Source organism: Larimichthys crocea, chromosome VIII (assembly GCF_000972845.2).
Source record: "Larimichthys crocea isolate SSNF chromosome VIII, L_crocea_2.0, whole genome shotgun sequence".
NCBI classification, from domain to species: Eukaryota; Metazoa; Chordata; class Actinopteri; family Sciaenidae; genus Larimichthys; species Larimichthys crocea.
In genome coordinates, this window is record NC_040018.1 from 28,024,688 (window position 1) to 28,034,687 (window position 10,000).

General features: G+C 47.1%; 1 protein-coding gene and 1 pseudogene across 3 annotated transcripts in view; both read left to right on the forward strand.

The window, feature by feature from the left end:
• The first annotated feature begins 2,235 nt into the window (after window positions 1-2,235).
• Window positions 2,236-9,395, forward strand: LOC113746308 (E3 ubiquitin-protein ligase MARCH5-like; annotated as a pseudogene).
• A 540-nt stretch (window positions 9,396-9,935) lies between these two features.
• marchf5l (membrane-associated ring finger (C3HC4) 5, like) overlaps window positions 9,936-10,000 on the forward strand; it is a 4,917-nt gene continuing 4,852 nt past the window's right edge. For 2 of the 3 annotated variants that reach the window (XM_027281807.1, XM_027281809.1), the window contains exon 1: window positions 9,937-10,000. This exon is cut by the window's right edge. The gene's annotated coding sequence lies outside the window, so the exon portion shown is untranslated. The other variant, XM_027281808.1, reaches the window with a different exon arrangement.

The following is a 10,000-nucleotide window of genomic DNA, read 5'->3' on the forward strand; positions in this document are numbered from 1 at the left end:
TCTTTTTACTTGTTTATTTTTATATTCATTTTTAAATTAATTTTCTATTCTATTATTTATTTTATTTTATTATATTGTTTTATTTCTTTTTTATTTTTGTAGATATGTGACTGCTAGTATTTTAATACTTTAATATCTGTTTTAATATTTTGTGAGGTGAACTGTGGTGTCCTGACAGACGCTTGGAAATTTTTTTAGTAGTGTTATTGTTATTGTTGTTTCTTATTAAGTATGTATTCATTATTAATGTATTATAGGAAGTAGTAGTAGTGTAGTAAGTAGTAGTAGTAGTGGTTATTGGTTATTGTTATTATTATTAGTTATAGTAGTCAGTGTTAGTTAATGATCTATTATAGTAGTAGTAGTAGTAAGCATGGTTAGGTGTTATTATTATATACGGAGTAAGTTAAGTAGTGTTTTGTATTATTTTATTAATTAATTATTAGAATTATTATTATGTATTAATTAATTTTTAGTATCGTATAGTAAGTAGTGGTTTATTAATATTATTATAGGATAGTAGTAGTAGTGTTTTGTTATGATATTAAGTATAATGATTTTTATTGTCCATCAGAAGCTCAAAGTTCTAGTTTTCCCAAACGCCCTGGAACGCAGCATGCTGCGTACACATGCGCTGACCAATCGAGAGCAGCTAAAAAAAGGCTAGTTAGCTGCGTGCTAAGTGCCGGAGTGAGAAAAAGCGCGCGGAGCAAAGACAACCTGACACAGTTTCTACTTTTCAGGCAGTGAGGTTTGTACAGTGACGTCACGCAGGTGTGTTCTTGAGCTGGCACGACGGAGAGGTCACCTGTTTCAATCGGTGCTTATAGTTGTTTTTACTAGCTGAAGCTAACCGGCTAGCTCCTGTTGCAACAGTCTCAGGTGAGAGCAGGTGTGTTATGGTGCGATGTTCAGAAAGAACCCGAGACTAACAAACACACTTGAAGCTTCGGTTTTGATCTAAAATGCCCACACACACACACACATACAACACCATCACACACACACACCACACTGTCTCTCTCTCAACACAACACACACTCTCACACACACACCACACACTCACACATACAGACACACACACACACACACTGTCTCTCTCTCACACACCACACACACTCCACATACAGACCACAGCACACACACACACTGTCTCGTTCTCACACACACAAACACACACAGAAGCATGGTTATCCTACACTATCATTAAGTTAAATTTTTCCATTTGGGAAACTTTCCACAGGAATTTATGGACGGACTTGTGTTTTGGTCTGTTTAGTGTTTAAATGTCACACACGTTAATTACCGGTGAAAATTTCAATTAATTCCCACTGGGTTTCCATTCCCCAAAGGTTTCCAGATGCAAATATCCCCCAAAATAACTGAGCTAACTTCCGTGGGAATTCTAGAGTTTTTGGAAAAATGTCTGGAAACTTCCCATGGGAAGTTTATAGCTGGGAGAATTTTGGAAATATTCCAAATCGGTCAGATCCATGGGAATTGTGGAAACTGTCTGTGAATTTAACTGGTAAACTGGTAATTTTGAACACTGCTCACATACCGAACATGGAAAATAAAACGATATAAAAACATTTCAGCAGCAGAAACTGTTATCAAGTTTCGATCATTTCAGTGGAACAATAAGATGTCGTCCACAGACTCAGTGTCTGTCACAGTCTCTGTGGGCTCTACAGTGGTGGTCCGTACAGAGATCACCTGGCAGGTAGGGGCGTGGCCTCAGCAGCCCTGCAGTAAGCAGAGGAACAGCAGATATTCAAGTGGACCTGCATGGGAAATCTGGTTGTTGTCAGATATGTTAAAATGATTTAAGTTTCCTTGTTAAAGGGGAAAACCTTTTCCATTTGTGGTCTAGTCCCATGGAAAGATTCCAACTTTGAAAATTCCCAGATTTTGCAACCCAGTTAGCGGCGAGTCCTCAGAAGTTCAATCCAGCATCCCCCGAGCGCAGATGATAATTATTAATAATAACATTCATGATCGACCACAAACTGGACTCTGTTAGCCGAGTACAGTACATTAGTAAATTGTAACCCGTACTGCCTGGCTGGAAGTAACTATGGTGTGTGTGTGGTGTGTGTGTGTCTGTGTGTGTGTGCTGTGTTTGTGTGTGTGGGTGTGTGTGTGTCTGTGTGGTGTGGTGTGTGTGTGTGTGTGTGTGTGTGGTGGTGTGTGGTGTGTGTGTCACAGGTTTCTGCTGCGGTCTGAGACGGGTTCATGATCAAGTCCCAGAGGCAGAGCCCGTTCGGTATCATGGCCCTCGCTGAGGAGCACGCCGGAGAAGTAAAAGAACAAAGAGAAGTGTGTGTTGTGTGTGTGTGTGTGGGTGTGTGTGTGTTGTGTGTGTGTGGTGTCTGGTTTGTTTATAACTGTCTGTGTGTGTGTGTGTGTGGGTGTGTTGTGTGTTCTGTTTGTTTATTTGTGTGGGTGTGGTGTTCTCCAGACACTGCTGGGTGTGTTTTGCGACCGAGCGAGACGACCACAGTGCGGAGTGGGTGAAGCCCGTGTCCGCGTAAAGGCTGCCCACAATGGATCCACCATTCGTGTCTGCAGCGCTGGCTGGACGAGAAGCAAAAGGAAACAGCGGCGGGCCGGTCAGCTGTCCGCAGTGTGGCACGAGTACCACATCACCGTTCCCCAAGATGGGTGAGTTCACTCTTCACCAAAAGAGCGTCTCATGTACGGCACATGGTGGCAGAAGCTGTGTTTCCTCCTCAGCCCGTTGGTGTATTTCCTCCAGCAGGTGGACCGGAGCTCTTGTCCCGGGCCAGTCCTCGTTCGCTGCTGTCGGGGTGGTTGGTCGGGACCGTCACTGGTCGAGCGGTCACATACGGAGCAGTTACCGTCATGCAGGTACACAAAGCTAACGGCAATCCTGTTGATGATGACTCGTTACCGTGGCCTCTCTTCAGCTGTTTTTTCGCGTGCCCTGCGTGCAGGTCGTGGGACAGAAGGTTCGGTACGTGATGGAGCGAGCCGACCACGCTGTTCACTGCTGAGGGTCTGCCACCATCCCCGTGGTGCTGGTCCTGGGAAAAGATGACCGCTGGGAGGAGTACATCGTGAGGCTTGTGGCAGAGATACTCCTAAAAGGGAAGCTCCCGCAAGGTACGAACAACACGCACCACACACACACACACACAACACACACACACACACACACACACACAGAACAACGCACACACGACACACCACACAAACACACACCGACACACACACACAAGACAACACACACACGCACACACGCTTCAGCTACAGTCAGAGTTCTTCATGATTTCACTAGTCAGTAACCAGCCGGACCTTCCCCGAGTCCCGGTGGACGGACCTGTCAGGATGATCACCTCTCCGTGTCCAGGAACTGTGTGGGAGCTCTCGTCTGTTCACTCCATCGCCAGTCTCGTGGGGCGGTCTGTGTTTGGGCGGATGCCCTCGAATCTTCGCGCACCGTGCCTGGTGAGTCCCCGTCAGAATATTGTTTTCACAACAAACGAAACTGACTGAAACTGAAAGGACAGTGTCCACCTGGACGACAGTTTAGGGTGTGGATGTGGACGTAGCATTCTCAAGCGTGCACGGCTGACTCCACCCCGCCGCTGACCCACCCTGTCCCGTCCTCTGACTCCATCCTGTCCTCCCGCCTCTGACGGTCCAATCCCCGTCCTCCTGACTCCACCCCCGTCTCTGCTCAGCGCCCGTCCACTCACCCGTCTACTCACCTGTCCCTCTGACTCCATCCTGTCCTCCCGTCTCTGACCTCAACCCGTCCTCTGACCCTCTTCATCACTCCGTCCTGCTCTCCCGTCCTCGAGCTCATACCCATCCGTCCTCTGACTCCACCCCGTCCTCCTGACTCCATCCTTCCGCCCGTCCTCTGGACGCACCCTGTCCTTACTCCACCCTTCCTCCGTCGCACCCTCTTCTCCCCTGACTCCACTCCTCGTCCTCTGACTCCACCTGTCCTCCCGCCTCTGACTCCACCCCGTCCCTCTGACTCCATCAGTCATCTGACCTCCAATCTGTCCTCCCCTCTCCCCGGTCCCGACTCCATTCCTCTGCTACCATCCTGACCCACCCGTCCTCTGACTCCATCCTGTCTCCCCGTCCTCTGTATCCGCGAGCCCGGCCATTTCGATCACCAGTCCTCGACTCCACTCCTGTCCTCTGACTCTCCACCTGCTCCCCGTCGCTCTGACTCCACCCCGTCCTCTGACGCCCAGCCTGTCCTCCCCGTCCTCTTACTCCACCCCGTCCTCCTGACCACCCGTCCCTAATCCCCTTTCATCTCTGACTACCGTCTCTACTCCATGGCCGTCCCTCTGACTCCATCCTGTCCTCCCGCCTCATGACGCCATCTGTCCTCTGATCCCGTCCTCCCGTCCTCTGACTCCAACCCTGCCACCCCCACCCCCTCACCCGCTGACGTCCATCCTGTCCGACCATCGTCCTCCCGTCCTCTGACTCCATCCGGCCTGCCATCCTGTCCCGCCGTCCTCTACTCCACCCCGTCCTCTGACTCGTCACCCCGTCCTCTGACTCCACCTGTCCTCCGTCCTCTGACTCCACCCCCGTCCTGTCTCGACTCCTCCTGCTCCCGTCTTCTTGCCTCTCATCCCGTCTCTGACTCAATCCCGTCCTTGACCTCCGAGTCCTCCTCGAACTCCATCCCGTTCTCTGACGTCCATCCTCCGTCCTCTGACTCCATCCTGTCCTCCCTCCTCTGACCCATCCGCCGCTACTCACCGTCCTCCCCCGTCCTCTGACTCCACCCACGTCTCTGACTCCATCCTGTCCTCCCGTCTCTGACTCCATCCCGTTCTGATCACCCTTCTCTGACTCCATCCTGTACCTCCCGTCCTCTGACTCCACCCGTCTCTGAACCCATCCGGTTCACTCCAGTCCTGTCCTCGTACTGTCCATCTGTCCTCCCTCTCTGACTCTACTCCACTCCACCCGTCCTCTGACTCCATCCTGTCCTCCCGGCCTCTGACTCCATCCCGTCCTCTGACTCACATCCTGTCCGCTGACTCCATCCTGTGCCCCTCCCGGCCCTCTGACTCCATCCCCCCCGTCCTCTGATCTCCATCCTGTCCTCCCGTCCTCCTTGACGCCATCCGTCCGCCCTCTCTGACCCATCCTGGTGCCTCGGACTCCATCCTGTCCTCCTCCGTCCTCCTGACGACCTCCCGTCCCTACTCCACCCGTCCTTGACTCCCTCGGTCCTCCCGTCCTCTGACCCATCCCGTCCGCGACTCCATCCTGCCTCTGTCCTCTTACCTCATCCTGTCCTCCGTCCTCTGACTCTCCCGTCCTCTGACTCCATCCTGTCTCTGACTCCATCCTTCCCTCCTGTCCTCTGACGCCTCCTGTCCTCGTCCTCTGACTGCCATCCCCGTCCTCTGACTCACCTGTCCTCTTCCGCTACCCTCCTGTCCGCCCTCCCGCTGACTCCACCCGTCCTCTGACTCCATCCCGTCCTCTTCTTCCCCCGCAGGGCGGCATCGCGTTTGTTGATCAAGGAGGTTGAGGTGTATTTCAAACAGCAGCAGTGATCATTCAGGCCAACCCCGCACAACTCAACTACCGGAAAGAGCGCAGACGGAGCGACGGACGACGGCGAGGACGCCACAGAGGACAGCGGGAATGAAAGTTTTTATCAGCTCGGGAAAACTGTGATGGAAGACGGGACAAAAACAAAATATTTTACTATAACAGGAAACAGAAAGTGTCCGTTAGAGCGGCTGACTGCGTTCACTGGAGAACAGGAGGAGCGATTTCCTTTTAATTCGAATTCAAACACATGAAGTCACTTTTTATTCTCTTCGGCCTTTCGACGTCGTCTCAGCGTCTGCAGCTCTGACCTCAAAGGTATCATTAGATCGAGCACGTGCAGAGCCATCGCCGTGTTTCCATCAACGCTTCCGTCGATTTGTCGCGTGAACTCAAACTCAGAAGTCTCTGTGTTTTTTGTCTTTTGGCTCGAGAGAAGTCACGTGACCGATCAGCTGTTTCCCCTCCGACAGCTTCGCACAGAATGTGCGCCACCTGCTGCTCATCTCGTGAAACTCTTCTAAACAAATCACGTTTCTCGTTTGCTGAATTTGCGTTTGATATAGAGCACGACTCGTGACTGGATGAAAGATCATTATTAAAAAATAATTTAAAACACACGCAGTTAAACAGGAAGCAGATAAAATGTGTAAGAATTTCAAAATAAAGTCACCAGGTTGTCGCGCAGGCAGATTCACGCGCTGAGTAAACAACACCATTCATGCTCATTATTCCACATCGAACTGCGCCTTAACTCATAAAGCGGATATTAAGTTCTTCCTTTCAGTGCCTTATTGAAGCACTTTTCCACAACAGAACGAGTCAAACGAGATCAGAACCAGGTCCTGGACTGTAACACGAGATGCCGGCGATCCTTCCCGGACAGTTTTCTCCGTTATGCATGTGATATCTCTGCTTTTAGATTCAAGGAGACTCGAGCCAGTCGAAGCGCTTCGAGGTCCGTCGTGGTTCGGAGGCGTTTCCGTTTGTTTCGTTGCACTCGGATAAAAACAGACTCGCGTGTTTGGACATAAATTAAAAAATCAAAAAAGATATCAGAAAAGAAAGAGATTTTTTTTTTTTTTTTTTTTGGGTTGTGACAAAGATGCCGTGTTGAATGAAGAAAGTGAAGACAACAGCACAAAGAGTTTTTGTTGTTTGCCAAAGGAACTGAACAAACTGTAATTGCATTTTCTTTGCAGGCGTGTGAATGTTAAACTCTTCTGCCTGTCCTGGTGAATCTTTTGTTTAATAAAGCTCTTTGTGAAACAAAGTTTAAGACTCAGTCGATTTGACACAGACGCGTAGTTGCCGGACTTCAGTCTGTGTTGCACTTTATTTGAATTGGTATTGATGTTACTGCTTTCAACCTCTTGATTGTGTTTTGTTTTATTGAAAGCACTTTGTAACTGTGAAAGGTGCATATGAATCAAGTTTATTATATTAATTATAACTCACAAGCGGCTGTCACACGATTCAGGGGTCCACAGAGGGCAGGCCGTTCTTCTCATAAAAATTTGGATGTGAGAGTGCAGATCACTGAGAATAATAAGTATGCATGAACTTTGTATCAGTTATTAACATATATAGAAGGATAACACCCATTTTATAAGGAGGGGTCCCTGTGCTGCTGGTCCTGGGTTACTGGACGCTTGGTCTAGTTAGCTGGACTCCGGTCCTAGTTACCTGGACTTCCTGGGACTCCCTGGCTAGTTAGCTGGACTCTCTGTGGACTCCTGGGCTAGTTAGCTGGACGCCGGTCTAGTTAGCTGGACCCTGGTTTAGTTAGCTGGGACTCCTGGTCTTAGTGAGCTGGACTCCTGGTCTTGTTAGCTGGACTCCTGGTTAGTTAGCTGGGCCTGTGGACGCCTGTCTTGTTAGCTGGATGAGCCTTTATGAAGCTTCACTTTATTATGTTTGTTATAAACAGTTTGCGTTCGCGTTTCAGAAAGTCTACTGTGTATTATGGGATGTTATTGTTGTTTTATTATTTATTTATTTATTATATTGATCTCAGTCTGCAAAGTGACCAAAGTTCAGATTATTATTGATCATTTATAAAAAATACAAATATTGCAGCTTGGACGTCCACTGTGAAGCACGATAGCCAAGGTAGAGTCCCGCCCACTTGGCGTCCTGATTGCTGCTGCGTTTGATCCGGACAGCTGATTGGCTATTCCGCGTCCGCGTCCCGCTCTGCGGGTCGCGAGTGGTGTCCGGGACAGGAAGAGGTTGAGACGGAGGACATTCAGCTGATACGAGGACATGAGGACAGTCAGCTGATCGAGGACATGAGGAGAGTCACGCTGTTCGTCCGCGGAACCGCCACCACGGAAAGGTGAGCGCGGAGAAGCACAAGGCGGGAAATAAACGCCAGGTGTTTCATTGTGTGGCTAGTTAGCTTGAGCTAATGTCCAACATGTTTTGTGTGTGTGCGGCGTGTGTTGCGCGTGCGCGTGCGTGGTGCGTGTGTGTGTGTGTGTGTGTGCGCGCGCAGGTGCTGGCCGTGTAGGCTCCCTCGAGGACTACGTCCGCCGCGAGCTGCAAACTGGGAGTCAGAGCCGCGAGCGTTTACAACGGGAACGGCGGCCTCATCGATGACGTCAGTTAATCAGGTAACTCACACAGCAAGTATCCGGATACTTACTGAAGTACTACACCACACTGTAAGAGTACTCAGTTACAAGGAAAGAAGCAGAAGTACGATACAACACTGTAAAAAATACTCTGAAGTAAAAGTGGTCAGTTACAAGTAAAAGTACTCCGTTACAAGTAAAAGTACTCTGTTACAAGTAAATATTACTAACAAGACTGTAAAAGCATTCTGTAAGTTATAGTACATACAACATAACAACACTGTTACAAGTAAAAGTACTATTACAGTAAAAGGAGAAGTGAATACAACCTTCAATACCATAAAGTACTCAGTTACAAGTAAATTACTAAGACCTGTAAAAAAATTCGTAAGTTATAGTCATACATACAACAGTTAAATAGTTAAAAAGAATATTAATTCAGGATTAGAAGTACTCAATACACAAAATACTCAGTACAAGTAAATTCTATGCACACTGTAACAAAATACAAGTATAGTGCAATACAACACTGTAAATATATTCTTAGAGTACTATCACTTAAATTCTTACACAAGTTTAGTAACTAGTACCATACGTGAAAATCTTCTGTAAAAATAAAATACTAATATCGTTCTGTAAAAGTACTCTGTTACAAATAAAGGTACTAATAGCGCTGAAGTACTCTGTTACAAATCAAAGTACTAATGGTCGCTCTGTAGAAAGTACTCTGGTTACAACAAAGCAATAGTATAATGTCGCTCTGTAGAAGTACTCTGTTAAAAGTAGAATTAATTAAACAAAGACTGTAAAAATAATCTGTTTTGAAGTAAAGTTACTCCTGTTACAAAGTCAAAGATCAAAGTCGTAATAAGATCGCCCCCTGTAGAGTAATTTAAATTCGATGTTCTGTCTGCAGAGACGATGATGTGCTGTACGTATCAGAGGGAGATCCATCTGAAGGTAACATGTTAAAAGTATCCAGATACTTTTACTTCAGTGAAAGTATTAATACAACAGGGTCAAAATATTTCTCCACGTTAAGTGTGAACTTGAGTGGAAACGCAGATTAAAGTTTTGATGCTCGGCGCGTCGTACCTGCAGTAACTTTACCTGTGTAGATCCTCAGGAGGAGCTCAGCGCCCTGAAAAGACTCACACCGATGGGCTGACGCTCAACGTCGGAGGACGCTGCTTCACGACCCACGAGGTGAACGCGACTGTCGGTCTTTATAACATCGGGGACGGAGGCCTGTGAGGGTCATCGATTGTAAACGTTGTGTTTTGGTGTTTCCTCGGAGTACTCTGGTCAGCAAAGAGCCGAGAGCATGCTGGCCCACATGTTCAGGGAGAAAGGTGAGCTCACCTTGAGGAACACGCCCACGGCAACATGCAACCTCACAGTGAACACTCCACGCCTTTAGTAGTGTTATTGTTATTATTATTGTTATTATTATTAGTAGTAGTAGTAGTAGTAGTGTTATTGTTATTATTATTATTAGAAGTAGTAGTAGTAGTAGTGTTATTGTTATTATTATTGTTATTATTATTAGTAGTAGTAGTAGTAGTAGTGTTATTGTTATTATTATTATTAGAAGTAGTAGTAGTAGTAGTGTTATTGTTATTATTATTGTTATTATTATTAGTAGTAGTAGTAATAGTAGTGTTATTGTTATTATTATTATTAGAAGTAGTAGTAGTAGTAGTGTTATTGTTATTATTATTATTATTAATGACTTTTTATTTTCCATCCGAAGCTCAAAGTTTCTAGTTTCCCACACGCCCTGAACGCAGCATGCTGCGTCACACATGCGCTGACCAATCAGAGAGCAGCTACAAAAAGGCTAGTTAGCTCGCTGCTAA